Source organism: Pelodiscus sinensis, chromosome 1, assembly GCF_052426305.1.
Source record: "Pelodiscus sinensis isolate ZL-2025 chromosome 1, ASM5242630v1, whole genome shotgun sequence".
NCBI classification, from domain to species: domain Eukaryota; kingdom Metazoa; phylum Chordata; order Testudines; family Trionychidae; genus Pelodiscus; species Pelodiscus sinensis.
This window is the reverse complement of record NC_143052.1, coordinates 306,301,678-306,320,933: the sequence shown is the minus strand read 5'-3', so window position 1 is coordinate 306,320,933 and position 19,256 is coordinate 306,301,678. Positions and strand designations below refer to the sequence as shown.

At 43.3% G+C, this 19,256-nt stretch overlaps 1 pseudogene; it reads left to right on the top strand.

Annotated features, from left to right (window-relative positions):
* The first annotated feature begins 298 nt into the window (after window positions 1–298).
* Window positions 299–3,624, top strand: LOC149525798 (uncharacterized; annotated as a pseudogene).
* The last annotated feature ends 15,632 nt before the right edge of the window (window positions 3,625–19,256 follow it).

Here is a 19,256-nt window from a genome sequence, read left to right as displayed (position 1 = left end):
TAATGCAGTGCTTATATTTAGAAAAAATAACCCTTTAAAAAGGGGACAAATGGCTTTGTTGCATTAGCAGAGTGAGTCATGCCCAGCCCAGAGGGGAGGTGCACCCAGGCACTTACTAGGATTATTTGACAGCTAAGAGTAGGCCTCTCCAGGCTGGCTGTCCCAGGGGACTGATTGGAGGTTGCCAGTGCCTTCTGGAAAGGCCAGCCACACTGTGTGTGGACAAGAGCCTGGTAACCAAGTTGCGGGGCTGGTCTTGTCCCCACTGAAGCGCAGCGGGGCAGGATCGGGCCCACAAATGGAGGTAACTGGGGCCCTCCCTAGAGCCCTTGCTACCTCCAGCCACTGGGCAGAAAGCGCCCCCCGGCCGCAATGCAAAGGCAGCTCTCGCCCTGCGCCTCGCGTCTCCGGCTCAGCTCCCCCCGCCCTCACAGCCCACAGCAGGGAGCCGAGCTGAGCCCGGGCCCGAGCTCCCCTCCCCTGCAGCGAGGCCAGCGGTGGCGGGAGCAGCAGCGCGGCGCGCGTCTCGCCCCGGCCGCCGCCTTCGCCCGGGCCTGTGGGCTTCGCCCCCGCCCGGCGGCGCGTGTCCCCCGCGCTGCGCTCGCGCCGCTGTGCGCGCCCGCCGGCAGCATGCCGAGCCGGGCTGGCCTGGGCAAGGCGCTGAGGATGTCGCTGCAGAGGAAGGCGAGGATCCATTCCTCGACTGGTAAGGGAGGAGGGGCCGGGGGGATGCTCCGCAGCCTGGGGACCAGGTCTGGCCAACGGGGTGGGGTGGGGTGGGGTGGGGGGTAGGGACAACATCACCCCTCTCGCTTCCCCTCCCCCCCACTGGGGCCGCAGCAGCAGCTGCCTTGTTCTCCTCTTAGCCGATGGGCTCCCCCCGTTGACATTCTGCTGCCTGACGCGAGCTGTCAAGCTGTCGTATAGCGGCTGCAAATGTAATGAGACGCATTAGCGGCGGCAACCAGCCTCTTCCTCTCCCCCCACGCCGGCAGCGGGGCACGGCCCGCTCCCCTTTCGTGGGGGGGGGGGGGCCAGCAGGGTGAAGCCACAGTTCTGCCCGGAGCAGCGGTTTCGCGCTTTGCTTGTAATGCCCTCCCCCGCGGGGCGCTTTGCGTTGCTCTTACGCTGTGTGGCTGGGCAGGGGACTGGTGCGAGGGCTTGCTGCAGAGCTACGAGCGGGCCACAGCGCTGCGGGTTCGGGTGGGTGTGGAATAGCCTCACCGCTGCACATATTATGAGCACACACACACGCTCTGACACTGGCGCTCGCATCATCAGTGCCCCCCTCTGCTCTTGATCGTTTGATTTAGGCAGCGGGATTTCCTTATGTGCCCTTATACAATTCTTTTATTTCGTGGGGCTTGCAGGGCCCAGTGGAGGAGAGGTAAGAATTCTGTTTCCTGAAAAATAAACCTGCACGGACATTAATAAGTGAACGTGCTTGCATTGAAACTCTGATCATGATGGGAAATTTAATGCAGGGTTTTGGTCAATAAAGCTACAGCAGTTACTGGAATTTCACTTGTGCCTTAGTCTGGGAATTCACTTGCATAGAATGGAAGACAACTTTATCACAATATGCCATTTTATCTGACTGTAGGATTGCCCAGGGATGGATTATAAAGTTTCCTAAAATGTTCATGTAAATGAATTCCTTTAATCTGCTTCATGAGAAAGCAGAAGAAAGTAGAATAATTTGGGGTGCAATTCTGATTCTGCAGAATCCAATGAAAAGACTCCTATTCTGATCACTTATGGGAGTTTTACTCTATTATATAATATCAATAGCCTCAGTGGTGGTACTTCTGATTTAATCCTTGTCTACACCTAGATTTAAAATGGTGCTACTTTTATGTGTGGACAAGGCTTTCCATTGGTGCAAGGGCAGCATTAGGCTTTCTCTACAATATAGAGTTTTATTCACAGAAGTCAGCTCTCATGGACAAAAACAGCAGAGGTTTACACACCACAGTGCTACTTCTGCTTACAAAACTCTCTTCCTCTGCAAACAAAATAAAATCACTTTGGTGAGGTGCCTGGAGCTTTTTGTAGCAAAGTTAGATAGAAAAGTATCATTGTAGACACTGTGCTTGGTTATGTTGCAGTAAATAACCTTCAGGAGGTGTCCCACAATGCCCATCCTGACCGTTCTAGTCAGCATTGTGAACTCCACTACCCTACTCCCAAGTACACAGGCATCCACGCCTTCCCTTTTCATAGACTGGAAATTGTTTGAAATTCCACTTCCTGTTTGCTTAGTGTGGAGAGCCTACATCACATCTTCCCAGCTGACCATGGCTGCTCCATGCACCTAACACTCGCTTGGAGCTCACCTGAGTTGTTGGATCTGCTCACTCTGTGCAGAGAGGAGGCTGTGCAGTCCCCGCTCTGCTCTAGCTGTAGGAACTTGAGTACTTATGGTCTAATTTTTTGTAGCATATTGGATAAGGGCTATGAACGGGACACGCGTCAATGCCGTGCAAAGATAAAGGACCTGAGACAGACATACCAGAAGGCAAGTGAGTCAAACCATAGCACCAGTACTGCATCAAAGACCTGCCAGTTCTATAAGGAATGGGACACCTGCCTTGGTGGAAACCCCACTTCCACTGCCAAGAGTCCCATATATACATCAGGGGTGCTGAAGACAGTGGGCAGCAGACTCAACCCCAGGCACAAAGTGATGAATAAGGAAGTGAATCTGGGGGACAAGATGACACAGGCGACAGAGTTGTCCAGTAATAAATTGAGCCAGGACCTCTTCTCGACCCGGAGGGTTTGAGCCAGTCCCAATACTCCATCTCTGGCATGCATGATGCAGGAACGGGAAGCTCTGGTAAGTAGTCTTTTTGAGTTGATGCTACTTGGTTTGATGAGGTAGACCTGTCCTTTGCTTGGTTATACTACAAGTGAGTTGAGGGATAGAAATGTACAAGACTAGCTGTGTTGGCATATGCATCACATTCCCCTATGCAGCTACACAATGGGATGGAACACCGTGTGAATGCTCAACCAGATTTCATGGAAAGCCTCCACAGAACTTTCTAGGAATCTTTTCTGGATGTACTTGCCAATCTTCTGCTGAAGGTTCCTTAGCCAAACTGCTTTGTTCCTTACCCATTGTAGAAAACTTTCCTACACCAGTTGGCAATCACTTAAGCAGGACCCAAAGTGGCACCAAAGCAAGCAGCATAGGGACCCAGTCTGAATTTACACATATGCATGAGATGCATCTTTGCATCCTTTGCTTATCCTCAAAAGTGAGATATTGACTTCAAGGACACCTGCCTGTGGAAAATAGTGGCAGAATTTACAATTTTGTCCTTTTTGCTTGCAGTGATCCTGTTTAAAAAAAACTCCACACTTTTTCCCCATCTTGAGGTCTTCCTCCACTCCCGGCCAAACTCACCAAGTGTAGCGTTTGCTGAGATTTGTGCTTTCCAAGGGACAGTAAGAAAGAGGCATATTTTACTATTATTATTCATTGCTGTGAGTGCACTAACAGTCATCCTTCTGTTTATTGTTTCTTGTGCTTCTGCAGATGGAGCCTTCAGGGGAATGCCCTGCACACTGTGGAGCTCTCTGCCAGATAAAGACACGACAAAAGAGGAGCAAGGATGATATGTTTCAGGAGGTGCTCCAATCCTGTGGACTTGGTGTGGAGAGGGTCAGTTAATGAAAAATTTAAAATAGATAGTCAGGAGAGGAAGGACAGCTACAATTGTATTTTAGAAGGCCAGGAGCAGATGATAAAAGCATGGAGAAATTGGAGATGTTGAAGTACTTAATCATGGTACAGGCAGAATACATGTCTGTTTCCTCCCCCCTTCCTCTCTGCAGCTCTTCCAGACCTGCTTGTCATGCACCCCGTCCCCAAACTCCTCTCACACATTCCTTGCATATTCTCATTCTCTTGTGGTAATGAGAGATTCACTCCATCCTTTTGGACAGCTGCCGAAATGATAGCTGGAGTTATACACAGCTATGAGAGACACCATCAAGAGATTGCTCTTCATTGTTATCTCCCTTTTCACTTAGCATTTTCTGTGTGTTGTGATTGGTATTTAATAAAAAAAACTATCTGAAAAAAAATCAGTTTTTATGTGTCTCCTACGCATGGTAGTTGCTGCTGGAATTAATAGTGGCAAATGGTACGTTTTCAGACAAAAAATTGCAGGAAGCAATCATCGAAATCTTCATGGAAGGCAGCAAGTTAACAAAGCTTGGCAGAATACTTTATAGAAAGATACATTACTAGAGTTCATTGTCAAAATTGTGCCCCAAAGTCTCCCTGATTCTAATAGCTCCCTGTTGTGCCCTTCAATAGCCTTGATGTCTAGCTGTTCAGAATCAGCTGCTAGGTGATCTGCCTTCACTTTCCACGCTGGAGGAAACATTTAATCTTCAGCATCTCATATATTATGTAGCACACAGCAGGCTGTTATGATTATAGGAATATTTTCCTCATCCACCATAACTGCATATTCAACAATAGGCATCTGCTCATTCTGCATCTGCTCAGCCTATTGTTGAATAGTGATAGAAAAGTAGCCGTGTTAGTCTGGTGTAGCTGAAACAAAAAACAGGACTATGTAGCACTTTAAAGACTAACAAGATGGTTTATTAGGTGATGAGCTTTGGTGGGCCAGACCCACTTCCTCAGATCAAATAGTGGAAGAAAATTGGCACACCCATATATACCAAAGGATACAATCAAAAAAATGAACACATATGAAAAGGACAAATCAAATTTCAGAACAGAAGGGGGATCACCACTGAGAGCCTCTGGTCGTGTGCGATGCCTCGGGGAGAGGGGGAAGCCCTCTACATGCTCCTGAGTGCTGGTCAAGCGCATGGTGGAGCCACAGCCAAACTCACTCGTGCTTTGCCGGGACTGTGCGTGGGACGGGCAGCACCCTGGGATCTGCACGTGCCCGGGTCAGTCCCGCTCCCTGCCAGCTGATTCGTGCTTCCCCCGACTCCCTCCCGGCTGGCTGGTTCTCCCTCACTTCTCCTCCCGATCTTCCCTGGCCAGCCCCACTGCCCCCGCCAGCCCTGCTTCTGGCAGCCAGTTCTCCCCTCCTCCTCCTGAAGTCCCCCGGCCAGTCCCACTGCACCCAACCCCCCTTCCCTCGCCAGCCCTGGTTCCCTCTGGCTGGTTCCCCCGCTTGATCTCCCCCGGCCAGCCTTGCTGCCCCCAACTCCCCCTTTACTTGTGGAGTAATGAGGGTGGGAGGGTCACACAAATTCATTTAGAATTTTAGGGGGTTGTGGTATTACAAAGTTTGAGAACCCCCTGATGTACTCTGTCATGAGGTGATCCAGGCCCAAAACTGGGATATGTGTGCCATCTTAATGCCCCGTTGCATTTAAGGAATCTCATTGCTGCAAAGCTATCCACAATTTCATACACATTTGCAAGAGTTACACTTCTTTGTTGAAAGTGCAATTAACGACTCTGCACACTTGTATTAATGCAACCCCAACAGTCACTTCCCAACTCCAAACTGATTTGTTACTAACAAGTAGCAGTCTGAAGTCACCAGCTTCCATACAGTGATCACCATGTGCTACTCTACCAAGAAGGCAGCTCTGATTTTAGTGTCCTTGTGTTGCTGTGCTGGGGCAAGCTCCATACACAGTTCCAGGAAGGTGGTTTTCTGCCTCTGAAAGTTCTGCAATCACTTCTTGTCATCCCTGACCTGTTTGTTTCCTGAGCCCAAAAGCCACAGTTCATTATACACAGTTTCTCCATAAATGCCAAAAGTAATCTGAGGTCGTTTCTTTCCATAGCACCTCATAAGTCAGGCATCATAGATTCCTGTTCAGATTGAGAGCTCAAGATATATTGTGTGATCAGCTGTGTTGTGTTCATGACACTGACCACAGAAGTAGAGAGCAGGGCAGGATCCATCATTTCAGGCAGAGATGGTAGGCACATAGTAAACAAGAGCCGCTGAAAAGTCATGTGAAATGTAGTCAGAAGCCATAAAATGATGGCATAGAATGATGGGACAGGAAAAATTGCATCATGGGACATTGAGCCCACTATATTAATGATGCACTGCAATCCACTCTGCCTTTCCACAACCACTACATGCGGAAGGTGGTGTGTTGCACAGTTGGATAGCTATTAACAATGCGCTACTCTTGCTGTTGATGCTAGAGCATCAACTGTGGACATACTCTGCTGAGAGAAGGAGTGTTCTGTGAACATGCACAAATGAGGTTTTCGATCACTGGCATAATATTATGCAATGATAAAGATCCAATGTGCAATGATAAAGATCCAACATGTAGACAAGGCCTTAAGTGCTATTTGGAAAAGTGACACAAGGATTGCTTGCTGAAGAGCTACAAAGCATTAATGTCACGATGGGCGATCACTCATTGCCATGTATGATTATTTTCATGGGAATTGTGAACCCTCAGGAGGCTGATAAGGTTGATGTTTGAACCACAGTGAGGACAGATGTTTGCAGGTACAGCAGGCGGCTATTAACCATGACTAGAAGCCAGTCTCTCCTTCCTCCTGCACCTCTTCTCCTCCTCAGTTTGTCAGTGGGCAAATTCAAAATGCAGGGAGCCATTGCGTAGGACTTGTCTCCATTTTGAACGATGCTGGGCAAGTGTCTCCAAAGTGTCAACATCAATGTTGCACTTCTTAAAGTTATCCTTTAGCAAGTTCTTGTAACACTTCCATTGTCCTCCCATGTTACGGTATCCTTCTTTCAGTTGAGAAAACAGGACCTGTTTTGGGAGGCAGTGGTTTGGCATTTGAATAACATGACCAGTCCAGAGAAGATGCTGACGGATGATCATTGTCTTGATATTGGTGGTCTTTGCCTCTTCCAGAACACTGATGTTAGTGCACCCGTCTTCTCATTTGATCTTCCAGGTTTTGCAGTGGCAGCATTGGTGATTCCTCTTAAGGACTTTCAAGTGATGTCTATAGGTTGTCCAAGTTTCAGACTCAGACCATAGTGTTGAGAGAATGACGGCTTGATAGACAAGAAGTTTGGTGTCTGTTCGAATGTCATGATCTTTAAAAACTCTGTGCCATAAACGAGTAAAGGCTGCACTGGCACAGCTCAGACAGTGTTGGATTTCTACATCACTATCAGCCTTGGATGAAAGATAACTTCCATTGTAGAGAAAATGATCAACATTCTGCAGTGCCTCTCTTTTGATTTTAATAGATGGGGCATGGTACCTTATTTGGAGAGGGTTGGTAGAGCACTTTGGTCTTCTTGATGTTGAGGGTGAGATTAAGACATGCATAAGCATTAGCAGCCACATTCAAGATAGCTTGAAGCACTTTCTTAGAGTGGGCAAAAACTGCTTTGTCATCAGCATACTGAAGTTCCACGATAGATGTGGTGGAAATCTTATTCTTAGCTTTCAGCTTCCTAATCCTAAACAGCTTTCCATCCATTTTGTAGATGATTTCAATGCCAGCTGGGAGCTTCCCAGCAAGTAATTGGAAAATGACAGCAATAAAGACTGAGAACATGGTTGAGGTGATGATACAGCTCTGTTTGACTCCTGCTTATACTTTGAAAGGTTCACTGTGGGAGCCAGTGCTATTCAGAACAGTCGCTTTCATGTTGTCATGAAGCAACTTTAGGACATTGATGTATTCATCAGGACATCCAGTATTCAAAATTACAGTCCAAAGGGCATGGCGATTTACTGAGTCAAAGGCTTTAGTTAGACCAATAAAATAGTTGATATAGGTCATAATAAGTCATTATGTTGTAGCTCTTCAGCATAAGTTGTAACTTCAGAAAAATAAGTCCTAACTGCTTGGTGAATGATTTTTTATTTAGAATGTTTATATGGAGGATGACAGAACACTTTGAGTAGCCAAATGTATTTCTTTTTCACTAAATGGACTAGACAATTTGCCAAAGAAAAGTTAACTATGCCGAATGGAACCTGATACCTGTTTTCATAGTCAGGAATTGTCGGAGACTACACACAGTTAAGATGAATGGAAAATCAACTTAGTTTTTGTGATGGCACTGCAAAAATGCAGGGTCCCTTTCAGAAGTGATGGTGTGTGTGTTGGGTATTTGGGTGTATCTTTTTGATTACATGATCGGGATCTGGTAATCCTGTCTTTATCCTTAGTTTAAACATTTCAGACATTTTCCCTCCCACAGTTCAGCTTTGATAACAGAACATTTCTAGCCTAAAAAGCATTGATTTTTATTTGCCTGTTGGTAAAAATCTACACTAATTTATTTTTAAGGGGATTTTACTCAGGGCCGGCTCACAACATTTTGGCACCTGAGGCGGGGAGCTCAAATGATGCCCCCACGCTTGGGCCAAAACTTTGAAAGGTTTCAATTCTGCCTTTTTCCTGTTCTACTCCTCTCATGGCACTCCACCATCTCTGTGCATCTAGAGCAGAGAGAATACATTTGCACCAGCAGCAGACACAATTTTCTACATTCTGGGTTCTAGTGGTGCCCCCGCACAGTCTGGCACCTGAGGCGGCCGCCTCAGTTCGCCTCATGGTAAGGCCAGCCCTGATTTTACTTATTTTAAGGAGTTAACTTTTTGTCTAGAATGCTCTTATTTTCATTCTTACAGATTGTAAACTATTCTCTCTCTCTCTCTCTCTTTAGTGTTTCAGTTACTTTTAGCTGGACAGTGTGACTCAAGTACATATACTTTGAATTAATAGAAGTGCCCTTACCACACTATATTTAAACAACTTGATCTCGCTTTGCTACTGCCTTGTATTTTGTCTAGTCATTTGCACCTGTACTAAGGGAGTGTAAAGCACAACCAATCTGTTTGGTAGCAGAGTGCCATGCAATGGAGAGTCAGGCCCCATGGTTGCATAAGCCCCTCCTGCCACTCAAGCAATTAATCCTGTTGGCCAGTTGTACACATTTTTTCATTGATTTTTTTATTTTATTACTTTGCATATCTACACTTTAATTGCAATGATGTTGTACCAGTTAGATCAGATTGATTAGATTAAATTATTCTTTAAGAAGCCTATAACTCTTTTATTTTGGAGCCACAGACATCAAAAGATGTACCGTTTCCTTTTCTTCCTGTCTCCTTAAGTTCACTAAAAATAAGCTGTTGTCAATAATGCACTAGATGGTTGCTAAACAGTGATTTGGATTTTTATTTTTAGGTCAGTAAAAATGTAGAGCTCAAATGTTAACACCATTAAAATGGATTAAAAATATATATCCTGTTATCATTCACTGTGGTCTTTCCCCGCAATCTTCACTGGGTATGACTGAAGTTGGAATATACTCTGATAAAGAGATAATTAGTATCTCTTCTCAAGGCTTTGAGAACTTGAACTATAAATCTTGGAACTGTAGCTCAAAACCATAATGTTTGCTTAAAATATATCCCGTTACCTAGATTTCCCCTACCTGGATTTCCTAAATATGTTCCCTTCCTAGATTTCTTTTCTAAACATTTTTTTTATTTGCTCAAGTGAAGAATTTGGTCTTTCTTAATACAGTGTATTTCTTCAAGAAACCTACTACATTCTGATTGGTAAAGATTGCTCCTCTTTGCTTCACAAGAGCAGTGCTAAGACTGCTTGTACTTAGATTGTAATCTTTTTGGACCAGTGACTATCTTTTTTGTTCTGTGTTTGTATAGTGCCTAGCATTTTGGGGTCTTGGTCTACCACTAGGGCTCCTACCCATTGCCATAATAAAAATAATTAATTCTAATTATGCACAAAGTTCTGCTAAATGCACATAATAAAAGTCTGAAATAAATAAACTTTGTTCCTCTACCTGCTTTTATTTACGGTCATCTTATGGGTTACTTGTAATTCTGGCAAGTAAAATATTTTCAAATAGGAGTGTGATATTTAGGTTGATGTCTCTTTTAGAAAATGACCTCACTGGTTCTTTTTATTTTGAAGATCAGCTTCAGAAATAAGCGTAATAAAATCTGAGACTAAGTCTTACTGCAGAGATAACAAGGGCCTGCCACCTGGTGTGAAATGTACCATTATGCTTGAAGTAAGGATTTTGTGCATAGCTAGGACTCTGGTTATAACCTGAGTTAGCTGCAGTGTAGACGAGTCCTTACAAAGTGGGTCTGCAGGAGTACTGCAGTGGTGTGAACTTTACTGCTATTCAAGTGAACAAACAGCTCAGTGAGAATTTCATGCATGGAGTGACCATAGTATAGTAATAGGCTCTTACAATGGTTATCATTTTGAACTCCTAACCAAAGGCAGAGGCACTGCTTTAGTTTGTGACTGACCATTAACAGCCAATTTTTGTGATTGCTGGGTCCAAATTTAGAGGTGTGGCTTTTCCTGTGCATTGATGAGCGTTACAGGTGAACATCCAAAGAAGGATGTGTTGCCACACTTTGCTTACTTATCACATCTTGATTACCTATCATAGTGATAGGCTGGCTAGAAATAATTAGGAATGACAACTAATTTGGCAAGGAGATTCGAGACAAGTAACACCCCCAAATGAAGTTGCACACATACAGATGAGCACACATACACTTGAGCTGTCTGATGGCAATTATATAAGTGTTATTGAACTCTGCTTCTTCTTGTTATCCATGTTCAACTGGCACATTATTTAATATGATGAGCAGCTTAATCAGTCTACATCAAAGGCTTGATTTCTTTTTCATTAAGATCAATGACAGTCTTGCCTGCTTTCAGCAGTAACTGATGTTTAGGGTGTGGTAATGGTGTTCTCTAGTGTCTTGTCTTATAATATCACAAACGATAACACAATGAAGTTCCTAGTCATGCAACGTGTAATCTTACACAATTATAAAGTATGTCTTGTCTTGTGATTAAGGAACCTAAGACTTGGATTCAGTTTATAGTTCTACCACAGTCTTCTTGCATGACCATGAGTTAGTTTTTCTGTGCGTCACTTTCCCATTTATAAAACGGAGATGGTAGTACTTCTCTACCTTACAGGAGTATTGTGAGATTAAAAACATTTAAGACTATGAACTCCCTCAGATACAGTGGTGATGGAGGTCATATAAGTACCATAGATGGATAAGCAGGTATAATTTCCACACAACTCTGAACAGAATATTCAGACACCTTATATAGTCCTTCCTCTATTTTGGCTTTATTAGTAACTCAAATATAAACAGACAAATGTACCACACAGCCTAAGCTTTTCTCCTAAGTCTGGCTGTTTCTAAAACTTGTTTTCTCTGCGGGACCTCTCTGTCCCAGTTCCTTATGTCAAGCTTGATAATTCATTGCCTTTTTGTATGTTGGTTAGAGCTAGCAAGGTTCGCCTGCTACATGTAGTATGACTTAGGAGTTTATCTTCATGGAATATGTAGGCACCTGACAGGAAGATGACTCAAAGGAGCCCTGCATGTCTGCTTAGGTACCTAAAATGTCAGCTATTTAAAACCACCAAGTAACAATTCATTTTCTATAATGGAAAAACATTGTCTTTCCTAGAGAAGGATCTTAAGAGAGTAGGAAACGGTAGTAAAGACATTTTCACTGTAAAACTGTTATATGTTTTTTTCATTGTACGCAGGTTTGAAAGAAGTTCTATTCATCCTAGCTGTCAATAGAGTGAGGATTTTATATGTAAAGGTCCAATGTTTTAAAAAAAAGGGTGCCTAATTTTTTTGGATGTCCACCTGAGACATTTTGGGTTTGCTGAGCTGCTGCAACTCCCACTGGCTTCATTTGGAGTTTTGGGTGCTCACTACTTTTGAAAATGAGTCCCAGTGTGTCTCAAGTTGAGCACCCAGAAATTGCAGCACTCTGAATTAGTAATCAGGTCTGAAATTTAGCTTTTGAGCAAGATGTGTGCAAGGTAGTGAAAATTCGATGAGAAACTATGGTCTACTGTATCACTACAGCAGCTATTTTCACTCCACTGAAAACAAGAATTCTCCTCCTGTGCATCTGAGATGCTGAATAGGTTAGCTAAAATGGCACTCTGTGTGGCCTGTGCAAGTTGGCACTTTTAGCCAAATGGCTTTCTCCAGATAATTTAACCTCCTAAATTACAGTAATGTCTTAAGCTTTTAAGGCATCTGCATTGTCCCAGAAATTTGTATTTGATGTTTGTTTTTTCTTGTATTATGTTGCATTGTGGCATGTTTGAATTAATTTTCACTTTTATGTAGTAATGCAAATGTTAAAATACTAATTACCAGGGCTTGACAAACAGCGGTGAAAGCTGCTCACCAGCCCTGCACTGTGCATGCGCGCATCGCCGGTAAACGGGGCGCGTGGCTGAAATCTACTCTCCCCGGGCGAGTAGATTCTATAGTTTGTCGAGTCCAGCTAATTACTAACAGTATCTGCAGAACTTGAAGGACAAAAATAGTGCTTTACCTCTGTTGAATGAATGGTTAATCACTGACCTCAACAGCACTTTAAATGTGGAATCATAGAATACTAGAACTGGAAGGGACCTTGAGAGATCATCAAGTCCAGTCCCCTGCCCTCACGGCAGGACCAACCACTGTACATCATCCTTGATAGATGTCTATCTAACCTGCTCTTAAATATCTCCAGTGAAGGAGATTCCTCAGCCTCCCCAGGCAATTTATTCCACACCCTGACAGTTAGGAAGTTTTTCCTAATGTCCAACAAAAGTAGCTGATAAAGGTGAAACAAAATACAGGACTATGCAGCACTTTAAAGACTAACAAGATGGTTTATTAGGTGATGAGCTTTTGTGGGCCAGATCCACTTAGTGGGTCTGGCCCACGAAAACTCATCACCTAATAAACCATCTTGTTAGTCTTTAAAGTGCTGCTTAGTCCTGTCTTTTGTTTCAGGAAGACCAGACTAACACTGCTACATCTCTATTGATAAAGGTGAGCGATTGATCTAACAAAGGCATTGAAAAGTCAGTTGGGCACTTCTGCAGTGGCTATAACTTTCTTCTCCATGGTCAGTCATTAATTAGATCTGACCTGTCTTTTTGATCAACATATATAAAGTGTTTTCCTTTCAGTTTGCAGTTATTGCATAATCTATTTCTTACCTGGCTGAGCCTTTCAGAGAAATTGCAGATGATAAATTATGAGAGAGCATGAGAGTGCTAAAAGCTTTAGATCCGTGGCTCTCAGCTAGAGCTGGCAGAAACTTTTGATTTGTTTTACTGAAAAATGGCCTTTTTTCAAATATAATGTTCTGTGAAAAATTGTGGTGGAATATTTTGCCTTTTTTCAATAGTTTAAGAAAAATCTTTGAAAACTTCAAAATTATCATTTTTTTGCTTTCTGTAAACAAAATATTGTTAAGTGATTTTGTTAACATTTTAGTTAGAAATTGAAAAAAAAAACCCACAGAAAATATAGTGTTTCAGCACTGAGCACTTCAATGTGAAAACTCCAAACTTTTTGGGGGATTTTCAGCCAGATCTGTTCTCCGCTATTTTCCATACTATGCCCCCCACATCACAACAGAAAGGTATTTCAGGGCCCTCCCCGCCTTTACTCAGCTATAAACAAGGAGAGGTTTGTCCCCATCTCCTAGACTTCAGTGGAAACTCAGACTATTGTGACCCCCCTAGCTTGAGAGCTCAGGCTTTATTTTATTCAGTAAATGTTGCCCTAACAAGATTTTTTTTTAAATAATGAGATCCTGTGTTTAGTTCATGGAAGCAGATGACAGAAAACAAGTGTTCTATTGAACTCAGCAGCAGAACTGCCAAATGTGGCCCACTCTGTCCTAAAATGTGGGTGGGGTTGTAACTACAGGTTGAAGACAAAGCTGACTGAATATAGCTTTATTGTTGAGGAACTCAAATAACAATATATTACTGTTTGTTTCCTTTTTCTCTGAGAAATTATCATACAACTGAGTGTATCTATTTAATATTCAATGTACATATATATGCTACTTAGATGAGGTTTCTGACTCCTAGGAAGTTCCCTAGATGGCTCTTGGTGTTGAAGTATAGTAGCTTCTGCCTTAAGCAATAATCACAGATACAGCAAGAAGAAATGAGATGAGAAAGTAAAGGTAAATAGTGTTTCCACATGCTGCTTGGACAACTACTGAGAACAGTCTGAACACCATCAAATCATGATTGATTCAAGACCACAACACCTTGGCTTTCCCTCCTTCATGTTTTATGTTTTCAAGAGGTTTTTTTACAACTTTCATGTTGTAAGTGCATGAAAACCATTGAATCAGGATGTCACTGGGAGATACAGGTGAATGGGATCTTACCTCTCAAACCAGAGTGGGGATTTATACATGATGCTGAAGATACTGTCAGATCCTTGACTGATGCCAATTGAACATAGATCCATTGATTACAATGATCCTATGCTGATTTAAAGTAGCTGAGGATCTGGCCCAGGGGATCTGGCTTTCATTTACGTGTGTGTAAAACAGGATTAAATCACTGAAATAATTGTAAAACTGGCTTAAGGGAGAGAAGAATAAGGACCTATAACTCTGTAGAGAAAATTGACCTGTGCAATTCTGCTTTTAAATTCCTAATCTATTGAATGCAGCTGGTTAGAGAATAATAGCCTTATTCATTCACTGTGCCTCAAATGGTAGGAGGAGTATTCAGGTTTTATCTCCTGCTAACCCAGTGTTCATCCACTCTTTCATCTCAAACCTTCTGGAGGCACATAAATCGTATACAGCATACATCTGACCCCTCTAATGGTTCAGGCCTGGATCTTATTTACAAAGAGCATTTGTAACAGAAGCTTTAGCGGTACTGTATGTGTGTTTGTGTTCGTGTTCAAAGATTCCACCCAGAATGAGTGCCACCTTGTGATAATTTTAAAGTACAAGTACTTTAGTATTATTTTTTGGAGGAGTAACAAAGGAAAGACAGAATACCAAATACAGTAACCATTGGAGTTCTGAAAGGCTTTATGTGTGATTACAGAGGCAAAAAACAGGTCGTAGCCCAAAAGTTGTAGGAAGGCTAAGATTGTTGTATTGTATAATCACAGTTTCTGGGTGGTATATGTCCTAGAGAAGTGCCACACATTTTCTGTTTGAAGATCTTGGAAGGCAACTGTAATTAAGTGTGTCTGAAGAGTTGGTCCAAACTGACAAAAGAACATTTATACATCTCTGCCAGATGTACTTCCCTCAGTCCAAGAGCAAATGTTCAGTCCTCCTCTTTTCTGTTTTTGATAATGTCAGAGTATGCAGAAGAAAGCTCCACTTGGCACCCGGAAACACGTGCAGGTGTTTCACTGGTGCTTGGCGTGTAGGCAGGTTTCTTCATTTTATGATATAACTGATGATCTGTGACCAGAAATGAGTGAATTTCTTATGCTTCCTCCAGCCCTGCAATCCCGCCAATGTTTTTATTGATAGATCCTTTGCTATAATTCTTCATAGATATTCCCCATCTAGTACTCTAGCTCAATAGTTCTCAATTGAGGGTCTGCGGCTCCCTGGGGCTACGTCTACACTCTAGGCTTCTTGTGCAAGAACTGTTTTGCACAAGAGTTCACATGCAAAAGGTCTTGTGCAAAAGCGCATCCACACTGTCATGTGCTTTTGCGCAAGAGATGTGCTTTTGCGCAAGAGTGTCCATGGCAGTGTGGACACTCTCTTGTGCAAGAAAGCTCTGATGGCCATTTTAGCCATAGGGGTTTCTTGCACAAGAAACTTCTGTTGCTCGTCCACACTGCCTTCTTGTGCAAGAGCTCTTGCGCAAGAGGGCATATTCCTTGTGGGGAGAGGAATAACTCTTGTGCAAGAAGCCCTCTTTTCTGATGTTTTACTGTAAATTTACTTGTGCAAGAACACACGTGCAGTGTAGACGCTCTGCAAGTTTTTGCACAAGAACAGCCATTCTTGCGCAAAAAGCCTGCAGGGTAGACTTAGCCTGGGGGTCTGCGAGTCCTTTCAGGGACCTTGCAGCTGAAACCCAGTGTCCTGAGTCCTGGCGCCCCCTGTGGCATTGAAGTTGGGAGCAGTGTGGGGCTGAAGCCAGAAGCCTTGTGCCCCCACATGCTGAAGCTGGGAACCGCATTGTGAGATCACCCTCACTCCTTTCTTCAGCTCTTAGCTACTGCCTGCCTGCAGGCTAAGTGGTTTTCAAACTGTTTGATCTGAATCCTCCCTCTGAATTGTGTTTTTTACTTGTGCCCACCCATAGTCCTGCAGGCAGTGTGCCCTGCTAAGGTGAGTTGTGGTGGAGGTGGTTTGAGCCCTGCCAGCTCTTGCTGCCCTCTTTCCCCCAAAAGAAATAAAACTGCGCCTATGCCCAAGGTTCCCCCCATCCCTGCTGGGCTCTGGAGTTTTTATAACATGTTAAGGGAGGGCCTCAGTTAGAAACAGGTTGAGAACCCTTGCTCTAGCTAATGTACACCACAGCTGTGTCAGAGGAGATTCTCAGTACATAAATCTGCCCTGCCCTGCATGGAAGTGGTGCCAGTTGTCTGTGTGACACCGTATCTTCCAGACAACCTAATTAAGAACAAGAAGGATTATTAGTTTCAGGATCTCCACTGGGAGTGTGCGAGTCTGAGGGGTAACTCTACATTGTCCCTTCCATTTGTCCTCCAGAGGAAAAGTTGCTGTCCAAGCTGGATGGTTCTCCCCATAGACACTTCAGTGATGTGAACTGCCTGCACCTTGTAAGTGGAGCATCCTGCTGAGATTCATGGTGAGGGGAGGCCCATGTAACACAGCTTCTTTAGAGCAGAGCTGCTAGGGAGCTGAGGGGAATTACTGGGAGTCCCATATAGAGATCCCTATGGAGGTTTCTTCCTCTCTTGTAGGAGGACATGCACTGGGCCAGTATTTTATATCTCATGATGTCCATTCAGCTTTGTGTCAGTCTTTTTTTAAAAAGAGGGGGAAATGGAAAAGCAAAAAACAGTTATATTCCAAAAATATTAAAGTGTCTTCCAAGTCTTTGCCTGTACAATTCCTGTACTTTCTTCTAGAACCAGTGTTGAACAACCACAGGGGAAAGGCTCCTTGTGCTCAGCTTCCACAATGGGACATTAATCAGGTTTATAAAACTGTCTGTGGTGAGAGTTTGACTAAGGGCCTGAAATTTGGGCCTGTAACAGGACAAAACGATTAATATTTTTGGACTTGTATTTTAGATCACAATCGCAACAGTGCCAGACACTTCCACTATCATAAAAGAACAGATGTAGGCTTCTAGGAAAATAAGATGCTGCAGTCTTGAGCACTGGGCAGGATTTGATCTTTTGGAAGTTTACTTAAAGCACTTTGTGGGAGGATAGCAAAAAAGAATTGCAATAAAAAGGGAATAGCATGAGAATAGCAGCAACAATAAAGCTGATATGATGAAGGTTTGGCAAATACAATGTCACTTTTTGTGGGTGGAAGACAGCATATGGGTTAAATGGCATTGGTATAAGGAGTTGTGGGGGCCAGGAGGAAGCGGGGCAGGAGTTATAGGGAGTGAGACCAGAATGTACTTCACTGGGGTAATTCCAGGCCCACAATATAGCTCCTAGGGGCTCTTAAAACCAGCATTGGTTAGAGAAGCTCTGAGAGCAGAAAGCAGCATTGCTTTATAGCCTCACATTAGCCCCTCTAGATTTTTGCAGAAATGCGGATTTGCCAAGTTCTTCTTTCACATCTTATGCATCTTGGCTGATATCTGATTGATTGTTCCAAAAGAAGAATTTAGCTATGTGGGCCAGATTGCAATCTCATTTTCATTGGTGTAAATCCTGAGCTTCTCCAATGTGGATCCAATGGGTTTACTTTGGCTTGCACCACTGTTTTTGACAGCAGAATGTGGTCCAGTGTCTTTAAATTCCTATAGCCTATTTAATATTCTCATGTCTAACAGAGAAGTACATTGATTATCCTCATGGATACAGTATATACCCAAAGAGAGGCTACACTACTGTTGAACCTGGAGAGATATATGGTTTTGCTCTGCTGAGCCACGTTTGAAAGGTGCCACATACCCTCCACTCCCATTGCCTTCAGTGCTTTGCCAGATCTTTACTTCACTTTGCTGAAAAGTCCAGAAGAACTTTCACATCCTTACCCTCTGAGCTGGGTAGCTCATGGGGGTAGTTTTGCTCAAAACGGCACAGAGAGGAATCTTCTTGATGGAGGCTGTTCAGAGGATGCCCAGAATTAACAAATCTCCAAGCTGCCTCAGCTTTACCCGTACCCAGCCAATATTGCCCATCTTTGGGACTATGCTGGCCCATGTGGTGCCCAGAAGAAAAGGCATTTTTCACCATCACACCCTTCTTTGATATTCTTTCTGCCAGGGCCCTGCATGTACCAAGTGGAGGTCAGAATGAGAGCAGTTAATATAGTTTCAATTGTGACCAGAATTGGTGCATGTACTAGGGCTCACAATGATAAAAAATTAATGCTCTGAGCCATAGGTCACAATAACTGCTGAATCACAGAAAGCAAAGATGACAACAGACTAGATTTCTTTGGAAGGCAGTATGGGCTGTAGAAAATGAGCTGTTTAATTGTTATCATAGCATCGGTACTGGTTTGCAGTGTGGCTCTAGGCAGGTCATGTCACTTCTCTGCCTCAATTTTCCCTTTGTAATATGGGAATGATAATACACACTTTCCTGCTTCACAAAAGTGCTATGAAGATTTGTTAGTTAATGCTTGAGCAGTGTTGTGAATATGGAAAGCCCTATACCTATTTTTTCTCTCCATGACACTGTTGTAACTCCCTTGACCTGATTTGTATCAGAGTGAAGTGTGAGGTGACTCAAGCCCATTTTTCTCATCCTTGTACAGTATTTGCAGGGAGACTTCATTAAGAAGATTGGTGATGCTTCAGCCATGAGCCAAATCAAAAATAGAATTGGATTAGTTGGAAAAAACAGAATATAGAAGGTAAATAATCCAGGACTAAGGTCAAAGAAGAGGTGGAGGGGACAACCTGGAAAGGTCTAATGGGCAAAAAAAGAGAATAAGATAGGTGAAGCTGCAGATTGAAAGAGTTTGTTTATTTTTTACCTGTGAAGTGGAAAATGGATTGGCACAGAGGAAGCTACAAAGGGATCAAAGAGTAAAAAGCCAATTAAGGGATCAAGGACCAAGCTTTGAAATATGAGATAATTATAGGCAGCTAGGACAGCTTAAAGAGAGATGCAAAGAAATCATCGGGAGGGGAGGGAATACAATAAAATGAGGAACACATGAGAGTAAAAAGAAAATAAATAAAAGATGAGTGACCTGTTTAATATAATAGCCCAGAGAACACAAGAATCTGTGGAGCTGAACATGTCATGTTTCAACTTTTTGGCAGAAGATATGTCTAGAAAAA